This window comes from Heterocephalus glaber, unplaced genomic scaffold (genome assembly GCF_053883595.1).
Source record: "Heterocephalus glaber isolate CG9 unplaced genomic scaffold, H.glaber_assembly_v1.0 deba00001481, whole genome shotgun sequence".
Taxonomy (NCBI): domain Eukaryota; kingdom Metazoa; phylum Chordata; class Mammalia; order Rodentia; family Bathyergidae; genus Heterocephalus; species Heterocephalus glaber.
Window position 1 is genome coordinate 14871967 of NW_028258317.1, and position 23508 is coordinate 14895474.

The 23508-nt window shown below is 39.8% G+C and overlaps 1 protein-coding gene across 4 annotated transcripts in view; it reads left to right on the forward strand.

Annotated features, from left to right (window-relative positions):
* The first annotated feature begins 15299 nt into the window (after positions 1–15299).
* Positions 15300–23508, forward strand: part of Zbtb5 (zinc finger and BTB domain containing 5) — a 34121-nt gene continuing 25912 nt past the window's right edge. Inside the window, exons 1-2 of one of the 4 annotated variants that reach the window (XM_021251984.2) lie at positions 15403–15527; positions 16781–16835. The gene's annotated coding sequence lies outside the window, so the exon portion shown is untranslated. Of the gene's footprint in view, positions 15528–15785; positions 15843–16780; positions 16836–23508 lie in introns of those variants that run through there. The other 3 variants (XM_004874579.3, XM_021251985.2, XM_087183673.1) reach the window with 3 other exon arrangements.

The window sequence follows — 23508 nt, forward strand, 5'->3', positions numbered from 1 at the left end:
TACGCCCGGGGCACGCCGGTCCTGCCCACTCTCCGTCCCACCCCCTCCAGGCGTAGAGTCGAGGTCTCCGCCCACAAGGCACCGCCATCCCTCCTGGCAGGCCTGTACTGGTTTTAGCTCCTGATTATCCCAGTGCTCTGCCTGTGCCTTTCAGGTTTATTGGAAATAGAGTCCACAGCAACAAAAGATCCTGCACCTTCCGCCTTAGTGGCCTGTGGAGCTTTCTTTTTTTTTCCCATTAAGTTTATTGGTACATTTTAGGTATAAAATACAGTTACATTCATCATTGGGATCTTGTACCATTACATGAGTATCTTGGTTCTTCCCCCCCCTTCCCCTGCCCTCCCTTCACCCCCTCCACCCTTCCCTATTTGCAAAGACTTTGTTTCCATTTTTTTCCTTTTCTCATATTTTTTCTTTTCCCTTCTTTCCCTTCTTCTACCCCTCCCACTTCCCCAGCTCCTTTAGACCTTTTTTTCCTATTACACAATATCAATTGTACATTTTTAAAATTACAATATCAAGATCTAGGAGACATTACCACAGATTTTACAGAATTTAAAAGGATATAGAAAGCATATTACAAAAATCTTTTTTGAAATAAATTTGACAACTTCTAAGAAGTACATTGGAAGACAAATTAATGAAACTAACTCTGGAGGAAATATAAAATTTGAGTAGCACCTATTAAAGGAAGTATATTCCTAGCTTGAAAACCTACCTATATGACAACAGCAGGCTCATAAACATTTTAACTGATAAATTATATCAAACAATTAAAGCAGAAAAAAGAAGGAACACTTCTCCCCTCATTTTAGGAACTCAACATTGTGCTAATCCTAAAACTGGATAACGATAATAGAAGGAAAACGTATGAGCATAGATAGAAATTTGTTTAACAAAACAAACTAGTAGACGTCAGATCTGGCAGTATGTAGAAAGTGGTTTTGTTATAGGGATGGCAGTGTTGGTTCAGCATTGGAAGATCCACCCCCAAAAGTCATCATTTTAACAGAGGAAAGGAAAAAGCCATATGATCCTGTCACTAGTTGGAGAAAAAGTATTGGACTAAATTCTACAGCTGTTCATGGTAAAAGCTATCAGGAGACTAGAAGTAGAACAGAACCTTCTCAACAGCTTAAAGACATGTACTCCATACTTCCAGAGAACATCTTATATGAATGGAGAAGATACAATGCTTTCTCCTTAAGGTGGGGAACAAGGCCAGATATGCTTACTCTTATCTGTCTATTAAACTTTGAAACCTAGTCCCCACCAAAATAGCCTGGCAATAAAATGACACAACTAGGATAGGATTGGCACGGCAGAAGCAAAATCTTTATATGTAGATGAAATGATCATCTACAGAGAAAATACTAAGAAATCTCTAGGAGCCCCTAGAACTTGTACTCGAATTTAGCAGGATTAGAAAACACAAGGTATATATAAAAATTCAGGTCTGTGTATACTTGCTATAAATGAAGAATTGGATATTGAAATTTAAAAATTATGTAGGAGTACAAAAGACCTAGAAAAGTTAAAAACAAAAAGAAAAACAAAAACAAAAACAGTGTTGGAAGACGTTTAGTACCTACTTTTAAGACTTCTAAAGCTATAGTAATCAAGGCAGTGTTGGTGTAAGGAAAGACATATAGATCATTTGAATAAAACAGAGAATCTAGAAATAGAACCACACATATATGGTCCACTGAGTTTTGAAAGATTATTTAACATTAGCATTTTACAGAATATGAACTCAATTCAAGAGCCAAGGAAGAGATAGTGTTTTCAGCAAACAGCACTAGAACACCTGGTATCCGTATATAAAAAATTAACCTCAACCTTTTTTTTCCATACATGAAAATAACTTGAAGGGATCTATGAACCTAAATAAGAAAGCCTAAAAGTATAAAACTTTAAGAAGAAATTATAAGGGAAAATATTTATGAATTCAGGGGAGGCAAGAACTACCTAGGATACAAAAAACATGATGCATAAAAAAAATTGATAAATGAGATTCCATCAAAATTTAGAACTTTCAATGACATCATTAAAATGAAAAGTAGTCCTTAAACAGACCATATTTACAATGCATATAACCTATGACCAGAATATATAAAGAATTCTTAGAGCTCATTAATAGACAATCCAATTAAAAAGTAGACATAAGAAGATGATAAATAGCCAGTATAGCACAAGGAATGATATGCAAGTCTAGAATCAGAAAAATACTAATCAGTACAATAATAAGATTGAATTATACACTCATTAGGGAGATGAAGTCAAAAGTTTTAAAAGCCTTGTCATGACTTTTTCTTTTTGTTGGATTCTCCCCCTTTGTGTTTAATTTGTCATGCCCAATGGATCCATTCTGCTAGGTTTCCTGGGGTTGTGATCCTCATTGTCTTTTCCTAGGGTATTGTCTAAAATTTTTTGGAGTGCCTGTTTGGTATTCATGAAGTTCCTGCGGTGCTCTTTATCATGAAAGTATCTTATTTCTCCATCAATTTTGAAGGGTACATCAATCTGGGTTTTGCAGGGTACATCAATCTGGGTTGGAGGCTGTTTTCCTTTAGGGCTTGAAATACATCACTCCAAGCTCTTCTTGCCTTGAGAGTTTGCATTAAGAAGTCTGCTGTGATTCTGATGGGCTTTCCTTTGTATGTGATTTGTTTCTTTTCTCTCACTGCTCATAGAATTTTGTTCTGTTGGATTTCTGGAATCCTAACTATTATATGCCTATGTGTAGATTTTTTTTTTGATCAAGGCTATTTGGAGTCCTATATGCCTCACTTATCTGTATGTCAAGTTCTTTTCCCCTCCTTGGGAAGTTTTCTGCCATCACTTCTGTGAACAGGTTTTTTATGTCATCTGCACTCTCTCCTCTTTCTTCACTGACTCCAATCAGTCTTATGTTATTCTTCTTTGCATCGTCTAGCAGCTGCTGAATTGATTTCTCATGTTCCTTTACAATTTTAAAGCAATTTTTCTTTTCCTGGTCACTAATTGCAATCTTATCTTCTATATCTGAAATTCTGTCCTCACATTGGTTCATTCTGCTGCACAGACTTTCGATGGAGATTTTAATCTCCTGGAAATCTGTTTGCATCTGTTTTATGGATTCCATTTGTTTCCTATGTTGGGATTCCATCATGTTCCTCAGATCCTCTATTTTTTTATCATGTCCTCTCTAGATTTATTAATCATGTCTTGCACCATGAGCAAAATCTTTGCTGTTATCTGAGTAATTATTTCTGATTTCATTTTTCCCAGATCCTCTTTTGTTGCCAGTTCAGAGAGTCTAGGTGGTTGAGTATCAGATTGTTCCATCTAGTTTCCCTTTGGGGCTGCTGTAGGTGATCCAGAAGTCTGTTTTTGAGGCTTGTTTACATGTCTTCTCATTTCCACGGTGGGGGGGGGGTGCTTTTGGCCCCCACGAGGCTCACCTTCTCTGCCCTAGGAGGTTGGGATGGCGGCAGGGGAGCTTCCTTCCAGGTTCTAGGACCAGCTCAGCTTTTCTCGGAGCTTTCTTATCTGTAAAGCATCATCTTTCTCTTCTACCCTGACAAAAATACCTCCCTAAGACCTAAAAAAAGCCAAGTTGAAATTTAGAATTCTCTGACAGGATCTCCAGGTGACTGTGGCAGCTGGTGCAGAGCTGCTCGCTGGTAGGGTCTCTCATTTCCACACGTGAGCACTCAACCCTTCAGTCCAGGTTTTGGCCACAGCTACCCGGCACGATCCCTCCTCCAACTGAGGCATCCATACACCTGTGCAACCGGGAAAGGATGGACCAGGTGTAGAGGCTCAGCAATTTCAAAGCACTCAGGCAGCGAGAGCGGAAGAAGGGGCGGTTAGAAGGGTGAGACCTAGCTGATGGACATGTCCTTCTGAAATGGACAAAACAAAAGAGCAGAGATTGACGATCTCAAGGCTGACAGTCTAAAGCTTGCCCCTCCTACTAAACCCATGAAGGTCACTGTGCCCGGAAGATGAACTGCTGAAACACAGCTGCCTACCTCCCTGTGTTTTAAAGATAAACTGTAAAACAACATTTATCTCCACCTCCCTACCCTTTGCTAAGTTCTGCTTCTGTAAAATTCTGCTTGCGCCCACACCCCAGCTAAAGAAGAGATAAATATGAGAACAAACAGAGAAAGGAGGCTCAGACTCTGGAAGGTGACTTCCACTGGGCCCACTAGCTAGGGAATAAACCTGTCTTTCCCTTCAGTTCTCTGAGTGCTGCTCTCTTCCTTGGTCTGCTTATCATCCAAGTGCCATTTCACTTCTTTGTCCCTGAGGATTCAACAGCCATTTTTCCCCTTTGGGACCCATCAGAGTAGGAAAAGGGCAAAAAGCACGACTTTTGTTTGGGTTTTGTTTCGTTTTGAGACAAGATCTCTGTGTGGCCCCAGGCTGGCCTCAAATTCACAATCCTGCCTCAACCTCCTGAGGGCTGGGATAATAGGAAAGTGGTACCCCCACTTGGCTGAAAGCAGGGTCTTTAAGCATGGACCCAGGCCCAAGACCCTCTTGTCCAAAGCTGTACTGCTCAAGATTGATTCATCTCTGTTCTCCAAATTGCTCCCTTTAAGAACCTACTCCCTAAGTATCCAGGATCTTCCTGATAACCCTAACATCTTCATGCCCTTTTGCCTAGAACTTGTCACACTTTTCTAATTACCCACTGTCAGACTTACAGAATTATTGCAAGTACAGTGCAAAGAACTGTTTGTCCTGAACCATTTAAATTGTCGACCTGATTCCCTATTTACCCCATAAGACTAAAGTATTTTCTATGGACAAGGACAGCTATCATTTGGATCTTAAATGTACTCCAAGCATTAAAGGTTTGCTCCTCCAACTGTTGAGAGGTGGTAGAAACTTTAAGAAGAGCCCAGTAGAGATCTTTAGGTCACTGAGGGACATGCCCTTTCTCTTTTAGTTCCTGGCTTTGCTCCGGCACATGCTCCCACCTTGATGTGCTGCCTCTCCATAGCCTTAGACCAGTGAGGCCAGTTGGTCATGTACTGAAACCTCCAAAACTATGAACCCAGATACATTTTTCCTCTTTATAAGTTGATTATCTTGGATATTTTGATACAGTAATAGAAAGTTGACTTACACAGACTTTCTCTAAATAACTACAATACAGCCATCACAACCAGGGAATTAACGTTGACATTACTGCCATATAATCCTCACACCCCATTTAAGTTCACCAATTGTCCCAGTATGAGTTTTATAGCAAAATGAACCTGTCAAGAATCATGTGTTGCAAGGCACAGTGACACACACCTGTAGTCCCAGCTACTCAGGAGGCTAAGGCAGGAGGATCACAAGTTTGAGGTTAGCTTAGGCAACTTAGCAAGGCTCTGTTTCAAAATAAATGAACTTCCCCTTAGTTCAAATTCCAGTACTACAGGGCCGGGGATTTAGCTTAGTGGTTTTGCTGCGTTCTGTGCAAGCGCAAGGACCCGAGTTCCATCCCCGGTACCAAAAAAAGAAAAAATTCCAGTGCTACAAAAAAACCCTGCAGGTTGTATTTAGCTGTCATAGTTCTTTCCCTGGTTAAGTTGCTTGACCCCTCTTAAGGGCTTTTGAATGGAATTGTTCAGGAAAAGAGGAAGAAAAAGAGCCTAATTGTCTAATTATTTGTCTGTGTCCCTCATTGATCTTTTTGTCTCCAAACTTATTTGTGTTTATCCATAAACAATGTGGAGTTAAACAATAAACAGATTTTTTTTCTCCACTGTTAATGTATTTCCAACTCCTGGAACAGTGGCTGCACAGAGTACACACTCAGTATATGTGGAATGAATGATAAATGGATCTAAATCATCAGTAATTCAAGTAGCCTAGCACAGGGACTAGAACTCAAAAATACTTAGTAATGTTGGTTGAAATCCACTAGCATTGGGTTTATATATAATAGGTATTCTATAAATATGCATAGTTTGAATGGAAATGAGCAGTCAAAGTTAAGAGGTTACAAAGAAAAGTATAGTAAAATGTAGTTCTTGAGATAAGTGTCTTGGCCCTTGATGACATAGGAATATATTGTGTGGCCTTGCTACTCAAAGTGTGGTCCATGGAAACAGCAATATTTACTTTGCCTAGGAGTTTGTTGGATATGTATCCCTAGCCCTATCAAACCTTCTGAATCAGAATCAGTAGCTGATTTGCTTAGATTTGAAGTTTGGGAGGCTCTGTTGTACCAGATTTATTCCTTCTTAAGGCACATTTTTGCAGTCATCCAGAGTCTGTGAAAGTCCTCAGGTTTGGCTGCTTTGTAGCTGGGGAGAATAGTGAAGAGCAGTGTATAACTGTTGAGGGTGAACACTTCCAGAATTACCACAGGCAAGAATTCAAAGTGATAAGAGATTCTATCTGGGGAAGGAAGTATTACTGATGGAGAGGCTGGAAAGCAGATTGTAATGTACCCATGTGTTGTTTAATTATTTAAAAGTGATTCAAGGGCCAGGGATTTAGCTAAGTGGTTTTGCCGCCTGCTGCACAAGCCAAGGACCCAAGTTCGATCCCCGGTAACAACAAAAAAAAAGTGACTCAAAATACACACACAATGTATGTGTACATATACATAGATGTATAAATAACTAAGATGAAACAGAATGGAGGGAGTCTTACTAAGGCAGTGACTAAAAGGCAAAAATCTATGATGGTCCCTTCTGGATTAGAGTCATGGATAATCACAAGAAGAATTTTCCATAAAAATGTTTTATTTGTCAATCTAGTTTGGAAATTCAGAGACACATAGAGTTTTCTCTAAGCATCATTTTTCATAGAACAAAAAAGATTTTTGTGGTGTGGAGAGGTGCAAAGTCTTCCTTTCCTGGGGTAATATCTCCATCTGCTGGTACTTCAGGATATTGCTAGTAAAGACTTGCAGGCAAGTCAGATCCCATTTGTTGTGACTCAGCCTGAAAACTGCTTCTTCTGCCTTGCCTGTTCTCTTCCTTTTTTGTGCCTCTCTGTCTGTCCTTTTTCTTCCTATGTTTCTGAGTTTTCTCTTGCTCCTCTGTTGTCTTCTGTATCTTTCCCTTTCTCTTCATTCACATCACTGATCCAGATTGTGCATGCATACCTGTAGACCTGAGCAACTACCTCTTTGTAAGGCAGACTTCATCTGGAACAGGTTTTTTTCCTCTCCTTACATGGAAGTGAACCTGCCTTCTGCTGACTCTACAGCTGTAGCTCCTCCCTGTAATTCTAGTTCTGCTTTCCAGGGCCACATAGGACAAAACTGATCCACTTTAAAAGTGTCCTAAGCACTTTAAAAACCTTATCTTATCCTATGTATTAGTTGGCTTCCTCATTGCTGTACACAATACCCAACCAAATAATTTAAAGGTGAGGTTCAATTTGGCTCATGTTTTAAGGAGATTCAGTCCATGGTCAGCTGGCTCCAGGGTAGAAACTTCATGGTGGAAGTTTCATGGTTAAACAAAGCTGCTTAATTCATTATGGCTGGGAAGCAGAACAGGAGAACAGTGCCAGAGAGGAAGGGGTAAAGGATTATACATAGACTCCCATACCTCTATGACCCACCCAAACACACCCAAAGTGTGCTCCATCAGTTTCCCAGGGGATTCCAAAGCCAAACAATCTAGGTGACACACCATTATAACTGCCACATTTGCTTTGCATTTATCTCTTCTTCTCTTCCCTCAACAGTTCCTTCTAGCCTCTCACACACCAAAATCTGTAGGTCTTTCTTCATCTTGGTCACCTCCTGTACACACACCAGTATATTTGGACATGTATTACCACATGAGGCCCTATGTGGATCAATACTTCAACTCTGGGCTGGGTAGTACAGTACAGAGATGTTCTACCACCTCCCTCATCCTAGGTACATGCAATACTTCTCCATTATGTACATTTATGCTAAGCATCTATACTTCTTATAAATAACTTAGTTGGAATTAACCATGAACAAAAACTCATGATTTTGCTCCTGTTAAATCACATCATCCCTTTGGCTTACTGTTTCAGAGGACTCAGTCCATGGTTGGGTGGCTATCCCTACAATTTTTTATGAAAAGGATTCAGAATTTTATTTTAACATCTATTAAATTTAAGCATATTAGATCTGCCTGTTCAAATACTTAAGTTTTTCCCAATGATAATAGATTTTTAAAATTATCAAAGCAATATAAATTTAATCAAGAGTATTAGGAAAATACAGAAAAATATAAAGAATTAAAGTATAGTAGCCCATGATCTCACCCTACCTAAAAGTGACCATTGTTAACATTCTTTCTAGTTTTCTTTCTGTGTATATGTGTATTTATATAATTAATATAATACTATATTCAGTGTTATATCTTCTCTTAAATTTGAAATTCTCTTACCTCAGCCTTTTAGAGTGGTGGGATTACTGGCATGCACCACCATGCCCAGTTTAAAATAAATTTAGCTCAGTGGTTCTACCATCTGCCTTGAAACCACAAGGTCCCGAGTTTGATCCTTGATATAAAAAAAATAGATTTCTTATATGAACAATGTTTAATTGAGTCTTGCTTTTTTGTCAGTCTGATAATCTCTGCCTTTTAATTGTAGTTTTTAGAACGTTTACATTTAATGCAATTACTGATATGATTGGGTTTAAATCTAACCTCCAAATGTAACAAAAATTAGTGAGACAAGAGTTAGGATTGTATTAGTTAGTAATGGCAATGGCCCCAAAATGGAGTTGGGAAGGCCAAAATGGAGTCTGCTTAGTCACAACCCTCCAGGGATCTTACAAAGACATCTTCCAGGTGTCCTTCAGCTGTCTGGGACCTCCCCAGAGCATGATTGGGAGGCCATTAGCTCAAAGGGCACATGAGCTCTGCATAGACACTGCATAAACACTGCATAGATTAGACCCTAATAAATATGTAGTCTCTGTAATGGTTGATTGATTGTGTCAACTTGAGAAGTTTTGTTAAGAGAAGCTTAGTTGGGCCGGGGATTTAGCTCAATGGCTCTGCCGCCTGCCTTGAAAGCACAAAGTCTGGAGTTTGATCCCCTGTACCAAAAAGAGAGAGAGAGAAGCTTAGTTAAATTGGCTTAGCAATTCCACTCCCTATAGCATGGAAGATCCATCCTAAGTGCCTCTTCTGCACCTTAGGGTATGGAGGACCCACCCTAGGGTGGCTCATCACATGATGGTATAAAGGGGAAATGGGGAAGGATGCTGCTGCTTCTTTTCTTCTGAGGAGCTCCAGTCTTCATCTTCACCTTGGACATCATTTCCTGGCTTCCAGCATAGACTCTTCAGTCTCCTGATACAGACTCACATGGGATGCTGCAGTGAGCTCCAGTCCTTTGACTAAATCCTTGGGTCTCCAGTGTGCAGACAGATCCTCTGCACTCTTCCTCATTTGACTCTGTGGGTGGTCATTGTAAGCTAATCTTATAAATTCATATATATTTGTGTTTTCTTGTTTTGTTTTGGTTTTTTTGGTACTGGGGATCGAACTCAGGTCCTTGTGCTTGTGGGGCAGGTGGTGGAACCACTAAGCTAAATCCCCGGCCCAATTCATATATATTTGTATATCTCTCATGTTATATCTGCTTCTCTAGTAAATACTGATACAGTCTCCCATAGGGTAGAGATTGTATTGCTTACATGGCCTGAGGTCCCTTTGAAATCTTAAAATCCCTACACAAAGAACCTTCTTGGATATTCTACTCAGAACCCCCTCTTGGCTAGTGGGAGCTTTACTTCCTTGTCTTTATATCTTTTACTTTTTTGCCTTTATGTCTTTTAAGTACGTTACCTGCACCCTACCTCCTTCATCCATGGTTTCATTCTTTGTCAGCATGGGACAGGATTCTGGCATTCTGGTAATACAATTATTGTTTTGTATTTGTTCCATCTCCTTCATTGTTTTGGATTAATTGAATGTTTTTTGGTTTTGCATTTTATTTCCACTATTGGTTTATTTAATGTACCTCCTTGTTTACAATGTTTTCAGTGGTTTCCCCAGGGAAGAGGGTGGCAAATACAACTCTTAGTCTTCTGGGGCTGCTACAACAAAACATCACACAGTGATTGGCCTAAACAACATTTATTTCCTACAGTTGTGGAGGCTGGGAAGTCTAAGATCAAGGCAGTTTTGACTCAGGGCGAGGTTGCCCTTCCTGCCTTGACAATAAGTGCCTTCTCACTATAGCCTCACATAGCAGAGGAACAGAAGATCTTATAAGGGGATGAATCCTATCACAATTCAATTCAAAATTCCTATGTTGATGTCCTAGACTCCAATGTGATGGCATTATTAGGTAAGGCCTTTGGGAGGTAATTCGGTCTAGATGAACTCATGGAGTCTTCATGATGAATATTTACCTTGTTTTGGATTGTTTTACTAATACAAATATTGCTACCATAAATAACTTTGTGCATATATGATTTTATACTTATTTATATCTATATGATATAATCCTAAAAATTTAATCACATATTTGTATTTGCAATTTTGATAGTGTTAGGAGGGGGAAAAATAACTTTGCTCCACCAACTCAGATTCAGACCCTGGAGATCTACTAATTAACAGACAATAGAGAGTAACAGGAAGAAAGTTTATTCATTTATATGAGAACACACAATTAAGAGGCTCCCTGAACCCACAGAGTTGAGAGTTTACACATCATCTTAATAAGAAGGGGGTTTGGGACTTCAAAGGAGCATCAACAGAAGGAAACTAGAGAAACGCATGGAAGGTAAAGGAAAAAAACTTTTTGAGACAAATTCTTGGCTATCTTGTCTAGACTGATATCAAACTCCTGGACTCAACTGATCCTCCATTTTAGTCTCACAAATGACTAGGACTATGGGAACATGCTACTGGGCCCAGACTGAAGGTACACAAAATTTTGACAAAGTTTTTTTTTTAATGTAATTTTTCACACTGGTGTGAATGGTCTATATCCTTTCTGGCTATAAACCTTCCAGAGGTGATTTATGGTGGCTGTATTTTCCAAAGGCTTTGGTCAAGCCAGCAAAAGTTTTCATATTTTTTTTTCCCTGTGGTTGCTATTCATTCAGATATTTTCAGCTTAAAATAATCTTCATACCACATCAGTGGAGCCAAATGGATTCTATCAATAGATATTGCCAAATTGTCTTCTCTGGACTCTACCAACTTCCCACTAGCAATGAGAATGACTATTTTATATGTACACTCTTGCTAACATGGCAATCCTCTTGCCTCAGCCTTCCAAGTGCTGGGATTACAGGTGTACACCACCATGCCTGGCTTGTTCTAACATATATTTTTAATATTTGACTTGATATTAATTTTGTAAGAAGGCAGGTAGATAATCCAACTTTATTTTTCTGAAAAGATTTTTTTTTTCCAGTATGGGGATTGAACCCAGGGGGTCGAACCCAGGGGCTCCTACATGCTAGGCTGCACTTTACCAGAGCTTTATCCCCAGTCCTACCTATTTATTTATTTATTTACAGTGGACCCCCAAGTTACAACTGGCCTGACATATGAACAACTTGGACTAATTAGGTTAATGAAAGATTCATCTGCCCTTTGTTATCTATAGCATGTACCCAGGTAAATATCCACATCTCAGCTGTACTGACTTAGTCACAACCAACCCCCCGGGACCTGATCGAGTTTGTAAGCCAAGGGTCCACTATATTTAGAAATGGGGTCTTGCTAAATTGCCGAGGCCAGCCTGGAACTTGGATCCTCCTGCCTCAGCCTCATGAATAGCTGTGATTATAGGCATGTACCCATAATCCCAAGATTTTTTTTTTTTTTTGGTACCAGGGATTGAACTCAGGTCCTTGCGCTTGCACAGCAGGCCACGAAACCACTGAGCTAAATCCCCAGCCCAACCCCAAGATATCTTTTAAAAATTAATCAGCACTTCCGTACGTGATTTGAAATGTGAACTTTAGTCATATATTAAATTTTCATATATTTTGATACATATACATTGAAATTTATTTGTGGTCCTGGGGTACTTACCTACCCCCTCGACCCCTTGTTGTTGTTTTTTTTTTGGTACCAGGGATTGAACTCAGGACCTTGCACTTGCAAGGCAGGCGCCGGAACCACTGAGCTAAATCCCTGGCCCTGACCCCTTGTTTTTCTTAGAAGAGACAGGGTCTCCCAATGTTCTCTAGGCTGGCCTTGAAATCACAATCCTACTGCCTATAGTCCTATAATATCTGGGACTACAGGCATATTTCCATCAAGCCCTGTCAAAATTTCTAATATTTAATTTTACTTCTGGAGCTTCTATTTTGATTTATTGATTTGTCTGTCTATTCATATGCTAGTAATAAACTGTCTTAAATTATAAGCTGGGTGTTGTGCTGTATGCCTAGAGCCAGTGATGTAGCTCAGTGTAAAGGCCCTGGTTCAATGCCCCATATTGCAGGGGGAAAAAAAAGAAGTATTTTTGTAATTGTTTGAGCTCAGGTTGCCTTATTTTTTCAGGGCATTCCTGGCTATTCTTGCAATATTATCTTCTCTTAGGAAACTTAGACTTTGTACGTCTATTTTCAAAAAGTATCTTACTGATACTTTTATAGAAAAATTTTTATTACTTTTGGAAGAATTTTGCCAATGAAGATCCAAGCCACCTAAAATTGCTGGTTCTCATAAATACTACTAAACTAAAAATACCTGTTGTAAGAATACAGTAAAAAGAAATTAATAGAGTAGTCTTATAAAACTAAAATTAAGGTCTTTTTAAATCATTTGCTCAAAACCCCAATCCCTCACTGAGATTGAGGTATGACAGAAGAAATAAAGATAGATAGAAAGGAAACAAGGGACTCTTGGAGGTTGAGATAGGAAGTTTGCAAGTTCAAGCCCACCCTAGAAACTTAGTGACTCAATAAGATCCCATCTCAAAAAAAAGGAGAGAGGGGGAAGGGGGGGAGGGAGAGAAAGAGAGAGAAATCATAATTTTTAAATTGTACTTTTAATAAAAGGGCAAGTTCAGGACACAGTTACCTTAGGTTACAAAAAAAATTTTTTTTTCATTCCAGGTGACTCTCAAATTCCCGAGTTTTAAAATAAATAAGCCTGTAAATTGGGTCTATGCCTTTCACCTGTAAATTTGAGCCTGCGATCTTTCTCCTATAGACTAGCTCACCTGACAAACACTAAAAAAAATCTATCCTAGATCATGTCTTGAGGACATCCCCAGAACATAAATATCCCCCTCAGACCATAATGCATCTCTCTGAGGGCTCACACTTTCTCAGAGAATGTACCTCTTTAACTTTGCCTAATCAATCTGTCTATGCCTCCCACTGACAAGTCCTGAAATGCACTTCTGTGATGGAAGTTGGTGAACCTACTCAATGTAGGGACAAACTGAACTCTCTCTCTTCTCCTCTGAGGCGCCTCTCAGACCATGTTTGGTGACAAGATAACCACGGTGAGCAGTTGGATAGTATCCTTTCATACTCGGCCATATATTTACAAACTTTTATGTATACCTCCACATGGAGGCTTTTTTGTTGTTTGTTTCTTGAGACTGGAGAGTGCTGGGGATTGAACCCAGGGCCTTGTGCATGCCAAACAAGCGTTCTACCACTGTCCTATACCAGCCAGCCCATTGGTTCTTATTCTGTTTTTGTATGTTCATGGAATTATTAATAATATATATATTTCTCACTATATATAGTCGTCTTCTTGTAGATACAAATTGAGGTTGCTGTCCCCTCAATGAAGCTGTGGTAAAAAGCCTCAGATATATCTATATTTCCATCTTTGTGTATTTCCACATTGTGTATTTCAGTAGCATACAGTTCTAGAAAGAAGCCAAGTATAAGGGAATAAATGCTTCTTTTAAATTTTGATAGACACTACCAGCTTATTTTCAAACACATCAATAATAGCCCTGTCAACAGCATGGGAGCGTGCCCATTTACAAATCGTTTTTGAGACAGGGTCTTGCTGTCAGTGATGTTTTATATATTATAAATGAATAAAATTGACCGTGAGATTTCATTGAGGTCTTAAAGAAATAAACCCGAAGGGCAATGCTTCCCACTACGTAGAACGTCTGGAGGAACAGTACGAGTCGCAATGCCGTTCGGGTGTTAAATTCAGAGGGAGCAGGGAGCTCCATTTTTAAGGACGTCTCTTCTCGCCCCACCCCGCGCCGCCCGGCCCAGACAAGCGGGCCGCGTTCGCCAAGACTGCCTTTGTCTCTGGACGGCTTCCGCAAGAGAAAGCCTCTGCGAGCATTCTTCGCTCTTCCCCTGAGGAGGAAGGGCTTCTTCCCGAAACCCGTGTCCCGGGCGCACTGCCCGGCGCACAGGCAGACCGCGCCGGCCGCTGGCCCCGTCAGGGCTCGGGGTCTCCAGGGCGCGTGCGCCTGAGCCCGGGGCCACCCCGGAATTCGCTCTTTTCTGACCGTATCCCTTCGGGGTCCACGACCCTTCCAAGTTCGAGGCATTGCTGGGAGAGCTTAGTACTTCGATGTATGTATATGTTGGCTCTGGAGACTGCTGCCTTGCAGGACCTGCGGAACGGAATGCCGAGACAAGCGTAAAACTCTGGGAGTCCAGGGACCGGCCGCCTGGCTCCTCAGGCTCCGACGTTTCCGGACGGGCTGCAACTTTTGACTGGATGCGGGGCGGGATCCACTTAAATGCCATCAGACGGACATTTTAAATTAAGCGTTTTAACCATAGATTTTGTTCTCTTTCTTTTCTTGTTTCCTTTTAATTTTCCCTTTTCTTACGACTGCGACCTGGAAACAACTTCTAACTCAATACACAAGCAGCTTTTTGGAAGGGAACTCATTTCTGCTAATGAGCCCTAGACTACTGACTTTGGCCAAGAAGGTGGGGGAAAAAAAAAATCCTTCAACCAGCCAATGGTTAGACGTTACTACCCTTCGGACCCGCCTCCCAGGCAGTCATGATTGTGATTGGAAAAACCCATTTGCCTCAACCACAACGGGCATTGATTAGCTGCAGTTTTCAATCCCTTTTTTGTGGTCCAAACATAGAGTCGCTTAGTGATAAGTCCCGCCTTAAAAGGCGTTTGATAAGTTTACGCATTGTAAGGTAAACGGTGATTGGTCAGAGCGCTCACGGATTCAGTCGGTAGTAAACACAACCAGACTCCTGGGACCGTGGATTGGTCAGTTTTTCAAGGGGCGAGTAAATTCCTCTAGGTTCCTTACCGGCTGGTTGCACTGCCGAACCTGCCCCGCCCACCCACTTGCTGATTGGTTTTAGCTCATCAAGGAGGCGGGGGAATGAAGCGGGGTAGGTGATCTTGCATCGCGTCACTTCCGTTTACTGTCGGCGGCCGCCGCCGCTGGGCTCACAAGAGAGCGGTGGCGAACCGGCTGAAGGAGCTGGGGGACGTGAAGAGGGGTGTGCCGGGGGCGGGCAGAAAGGGGAGGAAGTCCCATCACGGAGACGCCAGTCTGGACGTTCCCGCCTCCTCCGGCACAATCAGGTCCGATCAGAGAAGGGTCACCGCCTCCTCTAGCGAGGAGAAGGGGGGCGGAGCCCGGCTCAGGTGAGGCGACCCTGTCAACTAGAGCAGTGATGGCGCGCGCGGGCGCGCTCACGTGGAGACCGTTGAGCGCCAAGGCCGCGCCAAGACGTCAGGGAGCGCGCAGACGTACAGTGGTCCCCTCCGACCCCCCCGCCCTCCCTGCCAGTCTTTCTGAGGGGTTATTGTTACCCTTCTGATTAGAGGGGCCAGGCGGGTGGAAGGCGGCTTCTGCGCAGGCGTCCCCAGTGTCCCGACGCCTGGCTGTCTGCGGGGTGGGGCGGAGGCTCGTGCCCCTGCGTGCAGATCCTGGCGGGAGACGTAGCTTACCAGAAATGGGTAGGAAAGGCCTCCGGTTGTACAGCCTGGCGGGATGAATGGAGAATCTGCTGCCCCGCGGGATGGAGTCGGGTGGCTCCCTTGCCCTCATCTTGGGTCTTGTGCGACGAGGTTTCATTTCATCAGTGCAAGGCCACAGGCGGTCTGAATTCGGGAGTTGGCGGCAGACTCTGGAGGGGTGGAGTGTTTTGGAATGCCTCAACTTGTTATGAAAGGACCAAAGTGTTTAATAGGCATTTATTGAATGGCAGCTACTTCCAGGCTTCGTGCAAGGAGCTGCAGGAGATGCGGTGCTAAGAGACCGCCACACCATCTTCTTCGTCTGTTTGCAGGACAGATTTGTGCATCAGTACCAATATAAGGCAGTGAATTAAGGGTGATTGAAGATTTTCTCACCTTTCTAAAATAGCCATTTACTATTGTAAAAACTAATTCTTGAGCAGAAGACAAATTTTAAATATTTGGAGGAAAATTTTGGGGTAAATGCACAGTAAAGTCTTAATTACTAAGTAGTGTGCTACAGTTCAGGTTAATTTGAATTAATAAAATAAGCTCTTCCCCTTCAACAATTGAAACTATTTCAAATATATGTTCATGTATTTTTTAGTTGCAGTAAGTAGATTTTACATACATCTTTCACATGAATCTTTAGAGGTTGAAGACAGTACTGTGCCTTAACAACTGATTTGTTGTCCTTGTATGGGATGTTGTGCCTTAGCTAATTTTAAAAGGTGGGCTGGGGCATCTGATTGTTTTTCTGGAAAATTTGCTTTTCATTTGCTTGTGATTTCGTGGTAAAGGCGGTTGACAGTAAGCTAGTAGAGGGAAGAGATCAGATAGATACGCAGCAGAGAAAGAATTTTAGACAAAAGCTCCTAAGTCGGAGGAGTTATTTCCCCCCCCCCCCTTTTTTTTTTAAATCTTCCTGGAAATCTCAGTAAACTTGGCAAGACTGACCTGGCCACCGCCGCAGCCAGCTTGGAGACCTGCCAGGTAAGATTAATTGGTTGAGGACCTTTTCTAAGCCCTTGCAATTTATTGAATAAATGGAGCTGGACTTTTTGAAGAGTCCTGAAGTCAACTTGTTTTCTGGCGATTTGCCTTTTTTGTCCTAAAAGTTGTTAAAACTTTTATGTGTATGTAAAGTTATGTGTTGAATCATGACTTTTAGTTAGCTGGGGATGCTGATAAGCTGGATTTGGGTTAATTGATGTGTCTTTAGGAAAATTCTGCAAGTGATGAGATTTGCAGGAAAAGCATTTTATAGTGGGGTGTTCACCTAAATTTAAGGGTCAGTACTATCAAAAGAGACTGTCACAGGACTATCATGAGAAGAGAAAAGATTTTCAAAAATCATTTGGATAGCAATATGCCTATAAATGTTTTAGTATGTAAAGTTCTTAGCATTAATTATATTGTAGTGGAGACTTAAAAATATCTTGGGTACAATGAGAGTGACAAAACGTGGTGTAGTGGTGACTCAGAATCTTGAATCTGTCTCAGATTCTCCCTGGGAAGGGAAAAAAGAACTCTACCAGGTATTGATTCCATGTTAGCTTTCACCTCTTATTTTTTAAGTGTAAGTTTGAAAATACTTTTCCCATCTGTCAGTTTTGAGCATATTATTTTTCTTTTACTGTACTTAATATTTTTCAGTTACGGATATTGTCTGCTAGAGCCAGTGTTTGTTAGTGTAGCAGGTGGGATGGAATGTAACCCTACACCCACCTTTTGTCTATAAGTGCTTTGAAGGGGGGGGAGTATTTTGAGGGAGATTTTTCTTCTATGCTAGAAGACCAGCTGTTTCTGAGTGAACTATTGCTCTTTGCAGTTGTTTTCATCACTGAACAGTTAAAGTTAATCTCAAGATCCATTTTTTGGCTTTCATTTTATTTTACATATATTTGCTAAAAAAACTTTATCTTTTCAGCTCAAACATTAAAAATTAAAAATTGTGGTGGAATACTATCGAAATACGTAGATATCAAAGTTTAGTATCCAAGATTATTGTATCTGTAGAAAACTTTTCTTTTATCTTCTAACTTATTTGAATTTTGTTAAAGGCTTCAGTATTTTCTTTCCTTTTTTTTCAGTATTTTCTGGATTCTAAAACAGATTTGGTTCATATTTTACTTTTCCTTGAAGACAGAATGGTATAAATAAGCTTTATGTTATAGTTTAATTGGCAGCTTTTTTTTCTTGCCTGTTATATGAAATAATGAAGTTTATAATTATGGGCATTTTAGATTTTATGAAATATGGTAAAATTAAAAGAATTTTGTACCAAATTCAATGTATTTTGTCTTTGTTTTTGGTACTGGGGATCGAACTTGGGACCTTGCAGCGATGGAACCACTGAGCTAAATCCCCAACCCAATTCAATGTAACTGTAATCAGTGAATTTTCCAAATTTGTTTTTTTGTTCTTGAGAAAGTTTGTTAGTGAAAGGAGCTGATTGGGAGTGATTATTTTATCCCAGCACTGGGGAGGCTGAGGCACACTGGACTACACAGTGAGTTCAAAGCCAGTGAACTACATAGTGAGACTGTCTCAAAAATCCAAAATAAGTGCATTGAAATTAACAAAATACTTGTTTTATTTGAACAACGATTAAATGGTAGGTCTGATTTTTTGAAATTATACTTGATAGGCTGTTACTTTGTATACTTGATAACAGGTTAATAAATACTTTATTTCCAGCTTCTTAAATTTAAAATTATTAGGGTGTACATGATATTGTTAACATGGTGTAACTGATTATTAAGTACATCTTAACTAGTTATAATTTAAAATTCATTCAACCATCTTTCTCTAAAAATACAAGGCTTTCACCTTTGTAGTCCTTCTATTTTAATCTCTACTACAAAGGGAATTTCAGAAAGGAAGTTAGGGAAAAGAAAATCCACTGTTGGGGACTCAGTTGTGACAGGAACCCAAAAATACTACAAAAATACTGTAAACATCTGGTGACTTACATTGTATTTCATTTTGAATAGATGGTTAAAAGCAACTCAACAAGTCAAATACCAGTCACTTGCTGAAAGTATTGATTTGATAAATGATTCAGAAGTGAAGGGATATATTGCTTTGAAAGTAAACTTGGTATAAGATTAAATCCATTTTTGGGCTGTGGATATAGCTCAACAGCACAGCACCTGCCTGGCAAGTGAGTGGCCCTGAGTTCAGCTCCTGGTACCAAAAAACAAACAAAGATTAAATCCATTTTTTTATCTTATCTACTGGTAAGGTACCATCATAACAGTGTCTCCAGTGCTTTGGCATGGCTTTAATAGGTTTTTTCCATTAAATAGGTTTTTTTTATCTTTGAGGGGTAAGAGGCAATGAAAGCCATTTTTTAAATATTCTGAAAAGGTTTTAGGAAGGGCAATGGGATGGGTAGCAGTCACCTTTTTCTAAGTAAGAGGAAAAATATTTAGACATCTTAAACAGTATTAAAATAGACTTAGAAGCAGCTAAAAGTAGCCATTAATGGTAAGTTTATATAGAGTTTTATGAGGATTTTTTTCCCCTCCCTCCCTGCCTTCTGGTGCAAGAGATCTTCCCCAGGGCCACATACATGCTAGACAAATGCTCTACCACTCAGCTATCCTCCTAGTCCCATACATACTTTTGGATACCTTTATGAAAGTTGTATGATCTTCAGAGTCTTAACTGGCTGAAAATGTTCTTTTGTCTAAATAGTCAGCTAGTTGGCTATTTATTCGTATATATTTTTGGAAAATACAGTGCCTGAGAAGGGAAATTTCTAGGTAGTGTCTTACTTTCTCATTGCTGGGACAAAATACCTCACATCTTCAAGTGAAAGGAGAAGGAAGGATTTATTTTAGATCACAGTTAGTAGAGGTTTCAGTCCATAGAAGACTGGCTCCAAGGCAGGGTGGCATGGCAGAGCGGCATGACAGAGGAGGCTTGCTCATGGCATGGCTGCAGGAAGCAGTATGGAGGAATCAAGGGATGCCTCCTGGTCATGCCCATAAGTGACCCACCTCTTCCACCTAGGCTTCACTTCTCAACATCCAGCTATAAACCCATCAGTGGACTAATCTAGTATCACACTTCCATGATCCAGTCATCTCCCAAAAGTCCCACCTATGAGCACATGAGGCTTTGGGGGAACTTTTATATCAGTGGTGGTGAACCTATGGCATGCAAGCTATTTATATTTCTTTTCAGACAAAAGATGTTAATGTATGAAGTTTTTTTTTTAATCAGTAGTCGAGTTTAATTGTAGTATTGGCACTTTGTGACAAATGAGTTTTGGGCTGCAGTTTGGGCACTCATCTCTAAAAGGTTCGCCATTACTAATCTAGCTATAAGCCATAACAGGTCAGTATGAGTATAAAATTCCTAACAGGATAAGGCAGTGAAACTTGCCTTAAATTATTCTGAAGTTTAACTAGTATTTTCAAACTCTGGCTTTTAACTATCTTGGCATGCTGGTCTTTTCGATAGTGAATAGATAGTGGTAGATGGTGGACTAACCCTGACAGAGTTGGGAAGATCAAGATTTTCCTCTTGTTAACAGGTGATTGTGCTGCCAGGGAGGTATTTTATCACACTCTCCTCCCCAAAGCTCTTATGCCTGATTTTTGTTGGTCCCAGACTACCGATGGAGAGGAGCTAGTGCAAGGGGTAGTGGGAGAAGACAAAGCTTATCCTGCATAAGCTAAGGTCTGTTGGCAGCGATGATGACTTAGCATTGTGGTCTGTGGTGGTATCCTGTGGCATGAGCAGCAAGGGAGGATTTGAGTAAAGAAGAGAAGAACAAACATTATTCCCGCTGCCTCTTCCACTTCTACCTCATTTTACATACTTGTCTTTTTCACTCTCACATGTAATCATAAACCCTCACCCTGCATTTTGGTGCCATCTCGTTAGTTCCTCTGGTCCCCAGTCCTCATGATTATATACTGTCTCTGTAATGAGTTTTCTTTTGTCAGCCACCTTGCCCTTGTCTTGTTAGGGTTTTGTAGTTGAGTTTTATATTTCTTCTCCTTCACTTACTGTTCTAGTTGGATAATGCTGACCCTAGACCTGGATAGATGTTCACTCCTTGACAGTCATCCCTAAGAGATAATATATGTGTGAAAACCTCCAGAACCTGGATCTTAGTAGGTATTTGACGCACTCATCTTCTCCCTTCATCGCTCAGCTAATAGAACCATAGTATAAGTACCTGTGCAATACCACTAACACTGCACAGAGGCTTTGACAGTGTATTACCATAGCAACAAGTTAAAGGGAGACTTTGTGAATCTCTTAGAAAATAATACATTAATGGGAAAATACTAGGCAGTTTAATCCACAAATATGAGTAATACAACATATGTATACTGCCTCACACTTTAATTATATCTATCCTATAATTTTGAAGAATGAGGTACTATATTCATGAGTTTTTCCATGTATGTGAAGCTTACCTATATCAGTGGTTTTCAAACTTTTTTTTGGTTTTATGATTCCTTTACACATTTAAAAATTATTAATGATGTGCCAGGCGTGGTGGCACATGTCTGTAATCCCAGCACTCAGGAGTCTGAGGCAGGAGGATTGCTGGAGTTTGAGGTCAGCCTGGGATACATAGTGAGTTCAAGGCCAGCCTGAACTATAGAGTGAGACACTGTCTCAAAAAACCAAAAAAAAAATTGTGTTGTAGATATCAATATTAGCATATTAGAAATTAAAATTGAGAAATATTTAAATATTCACTAAAATAATAAACCTATTATATGTGAATATAAATACTATTTTTATGCAAAACTTCTAAGACAAAAAGAAATAATGAGAATAGCATTTTTAGAATATAACTTATTTTAGAACAATTTTAGATTTATAGAAAAATTATGATAATATGGACAGTTCCCAAATATCCATTCCCAGTTTCCCTATTTTTAACATCATTACTATAGTATATTTGTTATAAATAATAACCAATATTAATATATTATTGTTAAAGTCCAGTCTTTATTCAGATTTTTTTAGTTCTTACCTAATGTCTTCTTTTTTTTTCTGTTTCGGGAGCCTATCTCAAATAGTACCTTATTTAGTTATCATAGCTCTTTAAGTTCTTGGCTGTGACAATTTTTCATACTTTCCTTGTTTTTGTTGACGTTGATATAGTATTGCTAAGGTGTGTTGTAAACTGTCTCCTGATTGATTTGTGTGATGTTTTTCTTATGATTAGATTAAATTATGGCTTGGTGTGGGGTAGGGGAAGAATACAGATGTAAAGAGATTATCAACATGTGATGCATACTCATGTGCATACTACCAACATGACTTACTGACTTTGATACTGACTTTAGTCACCTGGCTGAGATAATGGTTTTTTGTTTGTTTTTGTTTTTTGAGATAGAGGCTTGCTGTGTAGTTCTTGAACTAACCATATAGTTTAGGCTGGCCTGTGATCCTCCTGCCTCAGCTTCCTGAGTGCTGGGATTCCAGGCATGCACCACCATACCCAAGCAGGCTGAGATGATGTTTATCAGATTTCTCCACTTTAAAGTTTCTCTTTTTTCTTCCCTTTCCATACTGTACTCTGAAAGCAAGTCACTTTGTTTAGCCAATACTTAAGAGGGGGAAAATTATGCACCAACCCCTTGGAAGCAGAGTATGTATATAAATAATGTGGAATTCTACATGAGAGATTTGTCTCTCCACTTATTTACTTAGTATTTATATCAGTACGGACCCATGGATACTTAATTTTATTATTTGGATTATAATGTGGTAGTGCTTTATTTATTTTTACTCAAATTGTTCCAGCCTTGGCCATTGAGAGATTTTCTTCCTGATGTCTCCTCTGTCCTTTTCACATACTCCCATTTTCATATTTCAGTTTTCATATTTTGTATTTCAGTTTGATTTTAAGCACTTTCATATTTTCTGGCACTATAAGATCCTCTAGGCTTTCTTGTATATTTCCTGTCCAAATCCTATAATCAGCCATTTCTCCAAGGAGCCCTGGCCTTTTTAGTGGATAATAGTATTTGAAACTAAGATCTAGCCACTAGAAATGCTCAGGGTGGCATTGTTTTAGATGTTTTACAAATCTCTTTAATGATTGTCTTAAGAGAAGACTTTTGGATTCTCATACTTCCTTCTGCATTTGATTTGTCTGGATATTTGATTTTGATTAAAGTATACCAAGAAAATTCACCATCATAAAGATATGCGGTTGGAAAAGGGAGGAGAATTTTAATAGCTTTTTCAGATAATTTTGTATATTCTCTGATATCGAAACTTCATAAGTGGTGTTTTCTTAAGTACTTAGTTACATTTAAGTCTGAAATTATATCAATTAATTTTTCCAATTTTGTTAAATCAAATCACATTAGTTTCTGACTTGGAGTTTTAATTACTGTTTTTTACTCCATACATTATTTTCGTAACATTTTGTTACTCAGTTATATGTTATGTGGCTATTGGAAAATATTGACTGAGTTATGCGGATTTTTTTTTTTTTTTTGGTTTTTTTGGTACCGGGGATCGAACTCAGGTCCTTGAGCTTGCAAGGCAGATGGCAGAACCACTGAGCTAAATCCCCGGCCCGAGTTATGCAGATCTTATAAATGTTGACACAATTTTTTTTTTTTTTGGTACTGGGGATTGAACTCGGGTCCTTCCGCTTGCAAGGCAGGTGGCG